Below are 14990 nucleotides of genomic sequence, written 5' to 3'. Positions count from 1 at the left end.
AGCTTATGTAAGTCTATATGTAACTTGTGTAATTCATTTCATTTTTTTTTATTCTTAAGAATGGAAAAGATAAGCGACTGCCTTGGAAGTGCAGTTTCTTGGCATTAAAATGTGAATTTCAAAAGCAAAAAAAAATTAAATGATTTGAATAAAATGAAAAAGGAAATTTTTGCGGTTTTACTAAAAACGAGAAGTCTATAAGCAGCCGAGAGGTAAAGTCCTTGAACACTGGTAGTTCGGTTCGAATCCTGCGAACCGGCTGGTAGGATGGGCGTTTTCGCGATTTTCCCCATGTGTAACGTGTTAAAAAGTCAGTTTGCCTTATAAATTACTTCACGAAGACATCTATACCTTCCACGTAGTTCCTTAGGGCGGAACATGTAAATAATAATGCTAAAACCAAGAGAGACAATTGTTTTCTAATAATGTTTTGTTTCTTTGTTTGAATTTTGGAAATCACATGAGAGCTATCTGTGTCAAGGGAAGAATGCCTTCATTTAAGTTTAGTAAATAGCTCATGTTTATATTGCACATGGGAGAAAACATTTAAGATCCTTTCTCAGGATTCAAAGCTACAGCGAAAAGGTTTTCAGCGGTCTTACTCAGCCCCCTGTAGTTTTTTTTTTTTTTTTTTTTTTCTTTGGGTAGTCGTTCTTAATTTGCTTTGCTGTTGTTCATATCGAAAACCCTCTTGAGGATGAAGCATTGCATTGATTATTGGTCCCTATATCATAGAAAATCTCAAAATAGTAGCCAAGGTTATATTATACAAGTTGGAAATTTGTGCTGCCAGTACTAAAGGGATTAAGACTCATGAACACTCCATGAACAGTTCGATGTCGGTTTAATCTCAGAAGAACGGGCTGTCTGCATGGTTTTTGTTTTTAATTTCTCATCTAACGAAAATATGAGGCCATTGATTCCCTTCACAAAATCCTTCATGAAGACATCTATCCTCTTGTGTGACTTGACACATTAAAATAACAACCTAACTCCTCAAATACTCGATGGCATACTCTGGAAGATCTCAACAGTCTAACCAAGGTTATATTATACATGTTAATTTCAGTTATATAATATTGTATAATCAGTATCCCAACATGCGCGTTATCAGCCATGAGTAGCTACTACAGAAATACAGGCAGCCTTTGTTAATCTAGGGTGCATTAGAGGCATTCAGAAGCAAGTGAGCAAATAAAAACAGTTGGAAATTCAACTCCTTTAAAACTTTCGGAACAAACTTAAACATTCACTTGGTTTCATAAAAATTATAATCTAATTATGACAGACGATCTTTCATATGCGTTAGTTTCAATGCGGGCTATTTCTATTCCAACAGAACAATGTGCGTAGCGGACTTTCAGTCTAATATTCTAAACTCTTGATCACAAATCCATACTTTCAGCTATATCCAACAACCGCCAAATGCAGTGTTCTTTCGTTTGATACTACTACGAGTGCGTTAGCAAGAATCTAGAGCTCGTTTTCTCAGTTTCGTTACTTGTTGGGCGAGAATAGTTTTAGAAGCTTTAAATCGTTATTTTGTGTTTGTACTTCGTGATGCTTCAACTCTTAATTTAATGAAATGCAAGCTCAAAAAATACTAAAAATGTTTAAATGTTTTCTTTCAATATCTAGGGAGAGGCGCTATACTAACTAGAAAAGGACGTTGAAGAAAACAGCCTCAGAAAAAGAGCTGAGTTGAAAGATTTTGTGAATGTAAAGATTTTTGCTGTTCATGAAGACAGATTGGTTACTTGATTCAAACCAATCTGTCTTCATGAACAGCAAAATGATTCATGAGAGATACCTTAGGGTAGTTGGTTATTCGAATATGGTGAAGCGCACTAGCGATAGCACTAGCGCACTTAAGGGAAGGAATGCCTTTACGGGGCGCTTTTATGGAAACTTTTGGCATGATCACGAAAGCAGTCATGTAGCCAGAACGTTCGAAGGAATTCGAATCCGATCTTAACCATTCAACCACTGGTAGGCGGAGGGCTATCTCGAGACGAGGGGACAAAGGACAACTTCTTTCAGAATGCAATGATTTTGCCTGAATTTTAGCGACAAGAGAAATCAATTTCTTGTTTTCGTTTCTACGCAAGAATTTCTCTATCATGCTATTACCAAGGTATCATCTTAAGATTTTGGTTCCTCCTGAACTGCAAAATCATCTTGAGGTTATTAAGACAGGTGAAGTTGAGAAAAGTGTTAAAAGCATGGTAAGTAAATGCCAATGACAAAGTAAATTTGTGAAAACTGCCAAGTGAAATGTAAAATCGCAAGTAAATCAAAGAAATGGTCAAGAACATGTTAAACTTGTCTCGGCTATTTTTATTTGATTATGCTTGACATTCAGGCATGTTCCAGTTAAGAGGTTAAACTGGGCCTCTGAATTTTTACTTCATCATTCCAATAAATGCAATATCTTGACAGTGGAAGAGTAAAATTGCAAACGCTTGTATTATACTGTGCTTTATCCTAAAGGAAAACTCACTCCTATATGTAACTGAATATTAGCATTTTTTATAGTTGAAAAATAAACCTGCATTTGATTCTCATGTAAATAACAGTAGTACGTAAAAACGCCAAATTGTGGATTTGGCAACAAAAAATGAAAATGCACGGATTTGCTAATTTTTTCTTATAATGAGTATTTGGCAATTTTGGGTTCAATAAACTCCAGAACAATTCAGATTAGTTTTTTTGTATGTTTATTTAAATTATTAAAATATTCGTTTCAATTGTATAGGCTTAAACTAAGCAGTTCGTATGAGTAGAACATAATTAAGATTGTTACATGACGCAAAAAGTATTTATGTCTTGAATCAAGAAAAACAATTGAAGATCTCCATCTAAGAAACTACTCGGCATTAAAATTGAGCAAGATATGTTCCCAAAATTTGCAGTGTGGAATCAGCTTTCCAATTTGTATTGTCCAGGCTAAGTTATCAACATGAATAAGCTTCATGCAAGTGTAGGAGTGTCAGACGCGATTATCATTTCATGGAATAGTGTTCCCATTTACTTAGAATAATGCATATATATTTTGATACTTTCAAATTTCAATACTGCCTATTTGACGTCCTCATATTCGTACTAATTTTCTTAATGAGGTAGTTGAGAAACATTTAAAACTGCTATAAGATTTTAAGTCCCAAATATACGTCAACACTTTGGCTGCCAAGTCGTACGCATTCAGATAAAATTTCTTCGAGTACCGACTAGTTAAAGTAGGAGTTTGCAAAAATTATTTTTGAAAGAAACTGAAAGGATTATTTACGATTGCTAAATTCATTTCGCTGAGTAAATTTAATTGTGTTTTCTTCTGTATTAACTTTCTCCCTAAACAACCAATTCTTGTAAAATATGATCAGTAGTATCTACACCGCATTTATTACGACTTCATCGATCAGTATTTGAATAGGAATCCGAAAATGTAATTTCGTTTATAATTATCTCTCAAAAGTCTCGATTGTTCCGCATCGCTACTATTCGAATTTTTGTAAGGCTCACAATAGGTTTCTTCAATGCTGTACGTTCCACTTCAAAATTACTCTCATTCACTTTTAGTAAAAAGTTGGGGCAACAATTTTAACACAAAAACTTTCAACCCTTTGTCACTATAGAAGAAATATTTGGAAAATAATTTTCAAATCTCGTAATCTTAGATAGTTCGCCCCTTAAGAAAAGATTTTAAACTCAATGCTTGTTCCAAAATGTTTCGTTCCAACTCCTAACAACGGAAACAATGGACGCATGGTATAGCAAATCTCGTGGCCTAACGTAGACTTCCTTACAAACTCGCGTGGCAGTCAACGTGTTAAAGACGAACACAATACAAGTCGTTGTCACTTTTAATGTTAATTTCAGTGCTAGACAGTTTGTTAGTCCCACATTAAACACTTTAAGCTACCAAGGATATCAGCAAGGTTAGCGTCACGCATAGGGAAAGCTCAGCAGTTCGAAGTAAACTACCTTTTTTTTAGGAGAAGAGGGTGGCTTTTGCCCTCCGAAATTTGATAGCCTAAACGGCTGATTATGTAGATTATTCCTGGAATTGACCTCGCAGTTCGATTCAGTATTACTGTAAAAATGAATATTTCTCAAAATAAAAGTTAAATCATAACTGCTGCCCAAATTTGTTGCACACCTGAATAAAATATTATAATTTTAAAAGTCTCTGATTTAAAATAAGTCCCAATCACTTCTAAATCTCCCAGTTGCCCATCATATACATTGCAAATTTGATTGTTAATTTTATGTCAATACTATATTAACAACAATCTAATATCTACTGCAATTCTTAATTAAGAAAAGCTTTTTGAAAAATAATTTTTGAAGCCACTGTTTAACTACCTTTAACACAAACTTTAATTTCATGTTTAAGAAACTAAACATCCTTAGAAACTAAATTCAGAAACATTTCCATACTCTTAACACTAAAAATCCTTGTATGTATAGTTGGATAGGTAGCATAATTAAACAATTCCAGAGCAAGAATATTAAAATTTTCAAACTTAGCTGAAACTTGCAATTGTAGGTTTGCTTAGAGTTTTGTTAGCTTTTCTTTCACATGAGCTGGACTTTCCTTAAGAATTAAAACCACCCTGGGAATGTGAATTCAGTGAAAGTTTTAAATATTAATTTCGAGAAATAAAGTTTCCAAAGTATCGAAAAGTGACCTGCAAATTTTCATTTAAAATTACGTAGAAAATTCTGACTACAACACAGTACTTCAAACAGATTGTTTTGAATAAAAAGAATCCTTTCGTATTTCTTATATTAGTGTTACTTGCAAAAATTTAAATTATTGTGGCAATATCCCAATTAGAATTCAAAGATGTAAATTATGTATCTGTAATTTAAATAGTAAAATGATTTAAAATAACTTAATGCCATTAAATAGGATAATGATAAACAGGTAAGTTCAGTAACTATGATAGAGAATGATTTGAAAGCAAATAAATGAGAAATGCTTAAAAACTGAATTTAATATCTACATGTTTAAAATACGAAAAGGCAGCTATATCATTAGAGTTGCATAAGTATATACAAATATCAGTTACAGAGAGAGCCGTAAAATTTGAATTTAGTATCAAGAACATTAAAAATATTAAAAGACGGTTCACTGAAATTTTCCTAAAAACAAAATACAAAATTTAAAGTTCGAATATATAAGATTTCAAGAGCTTTTACAGTTTATCACAAGAAAATATTACCCATTTCTTTAGTTTGCCGGTACCTCGTTATTTCGTGAGTAAATCCAAATTACAATCTTACATCTTCGTCAGCGGATGCGGAGTTCAGTTAATTTTGCTTTGATTTGTTAGTTCCATTCTAGGGTTCTGTTCTTAGAGTCTCAAGGATTCACCCCTTTTTTTGGAGACTCTTTCGCAGTTTTCTCAGGAACTTCTGATGGCGGACAAGCTGATCGCTTTAAACTCGCTTTTCCCTTTTTTGAAGTCACACCAGCTTTGGCACCAGCTTCGTCACTTACAGAAAACGTTGATGAATCTGCAGATGACGGTCCAGGTTCACATACTGATGTAACGTGTTGAATTTGCTGAGAAGGATCTTTGCCAGGTTCCAACTTGTCAAATTTATTCATCCTATCCTTCCTTTGAGGAAGATGGTCTTTAAACTTATCTATGAATGAAATGGGGTCATAAATAAGTTCAAGCTGCGAAAGAATATTTTCTGCGTTAGTACTCACGATTTTTGAAACTTTTGCTTTCTTTTTCAGCTCATCCCAGCCTCCCTTTTTCATGAATTCAGCTAAGAATCTATCACTGAAGAAACTCGCCCAACATGCGGGCACTGGTGCTAAATCAAAATTTCTATTTTCATTGTATTTACGCACAGCAAATTCAGCGAAAATTATACATGATCCTAGGGTTATGTCTAAAATATTCTTTTTCGGTACGAAAGCGTGCAAAAATCTTTCTATAAAATTTTCGAAACCTGGGGTTCCTATTACCAGATTTGGCTCCTTATCGAAAGCATACTTTAAGTCACTTCTAAAGCATAGTGCAGTAATAACAACACAGTATCCAATATCCTCGGTATAGTCATCAGAATGTGGTTTGCTACCGGCGAAGTTGATCTTGTTCGCTGGTACTTTCAGGTGAGCGAATACATAGCTAAATAAATCATAAGAAAAACGTTGAACTCGATCTGCCATGCTTTTCCTTCTTAATTGCCAATTACTCTTCTAAACACAAAACATAAGAAACAGCCAAAACGAAGTCTTTAAAAGCTTATTTTCAAACGCCTATTTATATAATCGTGCCTAATTTGTGTAGCTTCAAACTATCTCGTCTGGATATCGTGTTCCATTTCTTCCTTACGGCACTCTAACACGAATGAACTAATTGTATATTACTGATAATTAAATAATTTACTTTCCAAGCGCTTGGCATGGGATAAAATAAACGAACATTAATTTTTAATTTCCTGTTTATATTGGGAGCTATTTAGGTAATGCATTTAAGTGTCGCTTCCGTCATATTCTGAATTTTCGTAAACTGAATGCTGTTGTATACCAAATTTTTATTAATTATGTTAATGAATGAAAGTTAGCATTATTTAAAAGCTGGCTATAGTATTTGCGTAATAATATTGTTAAATACTGCTAAGTATGTAAAATAATGAAAAGCACATAATACAAATTTAAAATTCAGTAGATTTTAGTATAATATTTTAGTTAAGATTTTACCTGGCTTATTTATTTATAGCATTATATATAACAACCGCTTAACCACTCTTTCTTTCAGTGTTAATACAAATCGACTCTGATTACGTTCGTGTTGATACTGGCAAAATTAGAGAATAAATTTTACGTTTCACTCAGAATTTTACAAATATTGCTGGCGTATACATACGGTATAAACTCATTTACAGTTTTTAATACAGTTTACAGTGAAAACCAAAGCAGTCAACTCAAATAATTCGCTAGACTGTATTAAGTTTTTTTAACATTATTTCGGGAAAATTAGGAAAAGAAAATCTCCCTGCATAAAGAATGTTCGCGAATTCAATTGTTAAGAAACAATTTACTTGAGCATTTTGCAGTTTTACAATACATTTAAGTGATTTCACATTTTTCATTACGCATTCCATTTCGGAAGGGGGGGGGAAAAAAGCACTTTTTTTTTTTTTTTTTTTTTTTTTTTTTTTTTAAATTTTATTGGCTGACTAGTTTTTTAATTGAAACAAACAGAAATAGCTATATTCTTTTTATGGCATTCATACAAACTTTGAACTGTCACTTTCTAAGATTATTTTGAAGAGTAAGAAATATCCATGCTTCACTGTGGTTATTAGCAGAAAGAAGCAGTTTGGCCAGAAGTGTTATTAAAACCCTCTGAACACTATGACCGGCTTCATCCGGTCATCAGAAGTTTTGCTACTTGACATATATTAGCGTATAATTTAAGATAGTTTGCTTTCTTACTTTCTTTAATAATGTAAATATCATCTTAATGTAAGTTTATGAAAATACACACTAAAATAAGTAATTATACAAACTCAATTAATAAATGCTGTTTAAATACTGGTGTTCATGACGGATCTAAAATCATGTGCCGCTCAGAGGGTTAAATGTTGATATCTCGATTAGTAAAATTAAAAATATGATCTACAGTAGGCAAGTTTCCAGCAAAATATAAACAGGTAACACACTTTATAAGGTATTTTCTCATTACTTTTCCCGTGCCTTTGTGGTGTAACTGGAAGCATACTCGATAGGTCCAGGGTTCAAATCCCGGTAAAGGCACTGCAAATTTCCATATCTCCTGCTTGAAAAAAATGATGACTCTACAATGGTGTCTGAACTAAAAGGGTGTGGATGATATTTCGGAACTTTTCCGCTTTGCCGACGCAGGCGATAAAGTCGCCATATTGGTACAACTGATGCCAAACGGAATATCATCGCTGGTAACCTTTTACGCATCATTCTCAAAACAAATCGCAGCCATTTCTTATCAGTTTGGTTTGGTTTATTAGATTACGGCAAAGCACTCGAGGGCTAACTGCCTTAAGGGAGGGATGTTTTCGTGGAGGACGTTTTAAGGGAAACTGGCTCGTATACACGTTACACATGGGGAAAACCACGAATACACCCATGCAGCCGGCCCGTTCGCGGGATTCGAACCTCGGACCGAACTACCAGTGTTCAGCGTCGCCATTTCTTATCAGATTGATTGTTTCTTTCAATACTGGCATACAATTATATAGAAGTTTTATCAGATAGTTCACTTTTATGCTCTAGGCCTTTCGCGGTAATTATGTCAATTAGGATGCAATCACACCGCTCACCCGAAGGCGAAAATATAGAAAAGGCAAAGTCAAGGGTTCAATTCTAATGAGAACGCATTAGCGAAGTAAAGCACTAGGGTTTTACATAATTTCTGAGTAAGCTATTCGTACGAATTCAAATAATTCTTGCATTCCAAATTAAGATTTAGCTTGAAATTAATGCAGATAATTACTAAGAGAATTAGATTTTTGTAGCGTAGTTTACGCGAGATGAGATCACTTAGGTTCACGTGATATAAACCGGCGAATCAGGATTTTGAACCATGAAAGCATAGTAAATTCTTAAATTAATGTCTTTTTACAAATTTATGGTTTTTATTTATTAGCTTTTCACAAAATTTTAAACGATATTAAAATGTTTATGCCTTCAAAATAAAAAATTCTTAGAACTAACATTTTTTATGTGTATACTGTATGTTGTCGCCAATAAAATCTGCTTGGCGGCGAAACGGAAAAGTACCGATAATTCTTCAGCACCAGCATTTTCCGACTGGGTCCTTTCATCCCCAGTCGCCCTTTAAAAGGGAGATTATATAAGACATTTTCCCTCTACTTTCTGCATTCCTTCGTGATGTAACTGGAAGCATACTCGAGACGTATTCGAGAAGGCCAGGGTTCGAGTTCCGAGGAGGGCACTGCACAATTTTCACGTCTCCTATTTAAAAAAAATAACAATAATAATAATAATAATAATAATAATAGTGAATCAACAACTCATTTTATTATAATTTAAAGGTAATAAAGAAACAGATAAAAATTATTTAAAACTCAAATATAGCAAAACGAATTCAGTTACTATTATCAACTTGAATGCAAAACTTTTCTTCTGTAATTACAAATATTAAATATGCAATATAAATATTAAATAACCTAAATATTAAATATAAAATATCGTTTTTCTTGCATATACTAATGGCAAGAATAACAAAACCTAAGAAATAATATGCAGTTCCAGATATCCTTCTCAGTTTACTTAATAAACTTTAGATGTAAAAATACACCATTACACATTTCGATAACAAAAAATATTAATTAAATATACATTCTTACAAAATTGAAAGTTACATGTATTTATAAAAAAAATCATATTTATTTATAAAAGACCACATGTATTTATGAAAACTCACGTGCGTTTATTTTGTTAACCCTCCAGTGATGAAATTCCTATCGTTGTTCTCCTCTAGAATGCCTGACTTTTCTATTTTCAAGATTTTATAATGAATTATGTTCGTTCTTCTACTTTACTTCGAAGAATGCCTGGTCTAAAATGTGTGACGTTCACTTCTTACTGAATGTCACCTTTACATATACAATAAGGATGCCATTCTGAAATAGAGAATGTCCGCCAGTGGCAGCAGCAGATAAGACTGCTAACAACAAAGGTTCAAATTCTGACGAAGGGATAAATTGTATGGATATTTTCGTTGTTTTCCCGAAAGTAACGTAAATATGAGCAAATTTCCTTTCTTCGAAAGTCTTCCAATAAGACATTTGCTTTCAAGGACAGACAGCTCTTACGCGTTTTCCCATAACTAAGAGAATCTAATCCTATAATCCCACAAGTTTCATTTAGAAGAGCTGATTCCATTAACGGGAATGGCATTGAAGCATACTTTTATATAACAGCACTAAATAATTCCAAAGCAAACAATATTAATTTTAATATAGTATACAATTATAGTCTCAAATGACTTTTGTTCGTTTAATTAGCTTTAATGGATATCTAATTTGTATATCATACAGGAATATTTCCTCGTAAACATGTATTAAATAATCTATTTCACAGTTTTAACATAGCTCAACACGTTCACGCCGGAGCCAATTTTTATGTTCTTCGCCGTGAGGCGGCGCTCGAATTTTTGCCGCGTTTCATCTGCCGGCGTGCGATTATTACCTGTTGAAACCTGTATACGAGTTGTACGTTTGCTAATAGTATAGTGAGTACTTATTTTGCAAGTTGTGTAACTCGTGCGGTTTTTTTTTTTTTTTTTTTCATCTTAACCTCAGATTTCTGCCAATAAGTATAACTAGAAAGGCAGAATGTTTTTTTAATTTTTTCCCTTATAAATAATAGATAACAGGCATATGGAAATAAGTGATTCATCTGATGAATCTATCAATAGAAGAAGAAATAGCAAAAGAAGATATCAATAGAAGCAATCTAATAACATGAGCGAATGAGTACCACCGGTGGTACGCGGCGCCCGATAAGACGGACTAGTGCGGGCCACCGGTGGTAGGCGCCGCCCGAATGAGACAGACTAGTGCGGGCCACCGGTGGTCGACTCCGGCGTGAACGTGTTAAACCGCATAGATGAAGCGTATAATTGATAATTATTGTGCGATGAACTCTTTTGCTTAAATTAAAGAACACTCAAAACTTCCTATGTTATACAAGAAATCCAGTCATTAAAATGTAATTGAAAATAAATGCAACGAAGCTTGCAGCTGATCTTTATCATTCGTATGAAGAATTTGTGTATACGAGCCAGTTCCCCTTAAAAAGTCCTCCACGAAGGCATCCCTCCCTTAAGGCAGATAGCCCTCAAGTGCTTTGCCGTAATCTAATAAACCAAACCAAACAACGTACGAAGAATTAGGTAATCCAGAAGTGTTAAAATGATTATTTTAGCTGCTGGACATAATTGCCGAGCGGTAAGAGAAAAATTTTGTGTTTGTAAAGGCAAATAAAAATTCACTTTCTTTCTCAAAATCTCCGAATGCATGAACGAGAATAGCCGAAGCTAATTTAAAATCTTTGGTTTAGAATCATCAGTTTATCGTATGGAAAAGACCCAAAGCAGAATTTCAGGAGCAGATGTAGATACTAATATAGTGAAGACAATACTATAATTATTATATACTTCTAATTTAGTAGCAGAATATTGTGAAGAACTCCACTTTTGGAGATGCCGTATACAAAGCGTGTACACTATGACATGAATTGAAAATGTTACGTTCCTCACTAGAATATATATGACATAACTTGGAAGACATAGATTTTGATTAAAATAAAAAAAACGTATTAAGTTATGAATTTTTCCCAAAACATCATTTCCTTAAAAATAAAGGGACAGTTCCTGACAGTCTGAAACTGAAACAAAAGATATGTCAAATTTTAGGAACATATCAATTTCTATAGTTACTAAATGGGGGGGGGAAGTAATTCACTGAAACTGTATTTTTAAGTTTATTGATGATGTTGTAGAGACATTAAGTTATTTCGGAGAGATAAAAAATGAGTAATGCCCTCGCCAGGACTCAAACCGCGGACCTCTCGAATTCGAGTCGAGCGTGCTGACCACTACACCACGAAGGCATGCTAAGAAGGCGGAAGAAATACCTTATAATGTAAGAGATAAATATAAACATCCTACTGATATTTTGAAATGATTACCACAAAATTTAATTTTTTATATATTTCATATTCTACCAATCTAGTAATTTTGAAAATGAGTATGAACCTCTAATTACCATGCAAGGTTTTTCTTTTTTCTTACTGCGTGCCTTCGTGGTGTAACTGGAAAGTGCTTCCGGTAGGCAATCGGAAGGTCCTAACTTCAAGTCCAGGCAAGGGCATTGTACACTTTTCTTGGTCTTGTGTTCAAAAATAAAATACCTGTAATGCATCTGTAACTTTTCTTAAATAATCAAAACACTTCACAATGCCTAGAACTAAACATTGTCAGACAAAATTAACAAGAAATGGAAAATTTTTATTTAATTTAATAACTGAAATTAGTAATAGAACATGAGTATGGAACAAAATTAAGACAAAATTACCAAAATATTCAGTTTCAGCTATGCCAGAATATTTACACTATACTTTAAAAGATAATACTAATAAAGTAACATACTGAAATCAATTTAAAAAACACATAAGTATATATAATGTTTCGCTGCTATATTGAATAATTAATTACTTTATTAATTTTGAGGTCATTATTTTGTATTATAATGTGTATTATGCTGTTTACATTCACTTTATGCCCCCTTATTATGAAATCAATATAAAACTTTATATATTTATAAGTTTATAAATATAAAAACTATAAAATATACAATATAAAAACTTTGTATATTTTCAAACTTAAATATTCAAAAGATAACAATATGAAAGCCTCAGTACAAACCATTCTCATAAAGATAACTATTTTAAATTTGAAAAGGCAAAGACCAAGAAATGAGTGGAGTGGATTCACTCAATTATTGGTGTTTACGTTTGTAGAGTGTCAAGTGTTGCCATACCTTTCTTTTATATTCGCTACATTATTTATATATGGAATGTAAATTGATGAAGATGTCCAAATATCTTCCCCTGCAAAGAGTTACTTACTGCTTGGAGGTGTAAAAAAAGCTAAAAATATTTGGTTAACTTCTTTTTCTTATGCTAGTATCCGCCGGTGATCTTAAATAAAGGCCAACTCTGTTAGCTAATTCTGTGCATTTCGGCTGTTTTTATTTTAGTTGGTATAAGATCAGTTTCCTTTTTTCTATAACTTGAATTAAAGTCCAGAAGTAGGCTTATTGTAAGCTTGAGAAAGGTCTATCTGTTCATCTATTTTGAGTTAGAATAAAGGTAAATTTAACACTCCTTTGGACTGATTACTAGCTAGAACTCTCCGATACGTTCTAACAGGTGGCCACCTTTGCCTCCTACGAAGGGACGGGCAGTTACATCCATGCCTTCTCCGGGACTCGAACCCGCGGCAATCTCTACGGCAGTCATGTTCACTGAATAGCATTTTCTTTGATATACAACAACAGACGAAATCCTACTATATTTCTTCCTCAGTGTATTTCTTATTGTATTTTTGTATTAAAATCTGGAGGATGCTGCGAAATATAATTTGTGACATTTCTAATAATGATTTTGAAACATTTCCTTTACATCAGTTATATTTCTTGTATTTTCTGATTTAGCTATGAAATCTTATAATTTAAACAAAATTTTCTTTACATTGCATTTGTTGTTAAACTTAAAAGTTTTTAATTGAAATAGACTGTAGTGAAAAGATTTTTAATTTCTTTTTATGCCACAGAATGTACCTTTCATTTACAGATTCCTAAGCTAAGAACCGATAATAATAAAAAATAAGATAAATAGAGAAAAGATTAGCTTAATTTTTAAAAAGTGTTACTTTAAAATCAATTGACACTGAAATTTATTAACTTGTATCCTTATAACTCTTAAGTTTACACTTTCCAAACTTTAGTCAAGTCTACGGAAATAAATCCAACACACTTAGAATTTATCAAGGCTTAGGTACAGCATTATAACCACAGTCAGTACTAAAATTTTGAAATAAAAGTATTTCTTTCACACAAAAGTAAACCTTACTTGAAACGTGTACTTGTTGTATACCAAACTGTACTAATTTCGTGTTTAAAATACTTCAGAGGGTCGGTTTGGGTTTTCACTTGCTCGAAGAAAATAGAAGGGAATCAGTAATTATTATGCTTCATCACATAATTTACACGTTCCGATTTGAAATGATAAGAATTTATGGCGGTTTTAGAAAACAATCCACTAGAAGCTATTTCTGCGTCTTACAGATGCATATACGTCACATTTTTACTATAAAGTTAAATCTTGACAGAGATAATCGGATTTTATAAATACTACAGACTTATTTTTAAAGAATAAAAATTAATCCCTTTCCTCCAAAAATGCCAACTTAAACACAAATAGGTTTATCTTGATCACTTATATATATAAGATATTATTATATATAATATATTATATATAATATTATATAATATATAATATTATATATAATATATTATATATATTTAATATTTTATTGTATACTCGTTTTACAATAGCTATAATGCTAGTAGAATGATAATAAAGGACACCGTTGATATAAATTAATAATTCTATGGGAAAAGTCACCTATATGCAGTATTTGCTGATTTAATATTCCAAATAAATGAGTGAGTAAATAAGTGATTTATATACAGCATAAATGAACAAATACTGTAGCATATGAATTTAATCTTCTGGTTTGATGTATTTGCGGGATATGCAACTTATTAATCTTGCAAGGTAACCTATGATGGCGTAATATGCTTGCAAAGATCTAAATGATTAATTTTCTTCTTCCAGTTTAATGATGAAAATCAATGTACAATAAAATAAATGGAAAAGATGCGAAGTAATAAGCAACTTTAAAAAAAAATAGCTTCGATCTGATATAGTTCAAACTTTTCTTAGAACTTCATTTCTGAAAATTATGGCCAAAATTATATAGCTCACCATCGGCCAAGCAGTAAAGTCTTGAACACTGGTCGTTCGTTCTCGAGTTCGAATTCCGTGAACGGGTTGGCTGCATGGGCGTTTTCGTGGTTTTTCCCAAGTGTAACGTGTTTACGAGTCAATTTCCTCAAGGAAGTCCTCCTCGAAGATATCTCTCTCCTTAGGCAGACAGGCCCACCAGCGGCCAAGCGGTAAAGTCGCTGAACACTGGTAGTTCGGTTCGAGGTTCGAATCCCGAGAACGGGCTGGCACCATGGACTTTTTCGTGGTTTTTCCATGTGTAACGTGTATACGAGCCAGTTTCCCTTAGAACGTCCTCCCCGAAGGCATCCCTCCCCTTAGGCAGATAGCCCTAGTGTGCTTTGCCGTAACTAAATAAACGAAACCAAAACAAAGCAACCTTAGGTAG

The 14990-nt window shown here is 33.1% G+C and overlaps 1 non-coding gene across 1 annotated transcript; it reads right to left on the bottom strand.

Annotated features, from left to right (window-relative positions):
- Window positions 1–11568: 11568 nt before the first annotated feature.
- Window positions 11569–11641, bottom strand: TRNAS-CGA (transfer RNA serine (anticodon CGA)). The gene has a single exon. It is a non-coding gene; the product is annotated as a tRNA-Ser (tRNA).
- Window positions 11642–14990: the final 3349 nt, after the last annotated feature.

Source organism: Stegodyphus dumicola, chromosome 12, assembly GCF_044657685.1.
Source record: "Stegodyphus dumicola isolate Sdum_Otavi_A_Nest chromosome 12, ASM4465768v1".
NCBI classification, from domain to species: domain Eukaryota; kingdom Metazoa; phylum Arthropoda; class Arachnida; order Araneae; family Eresidae; genus Stegodyphus; species Stegodyphus dumicola.
The sequence above is the reverse complement of the archived record's forward strand: the minus strand, read 5'-3'. Positions and strand labels throughout refer to the sequence as shown.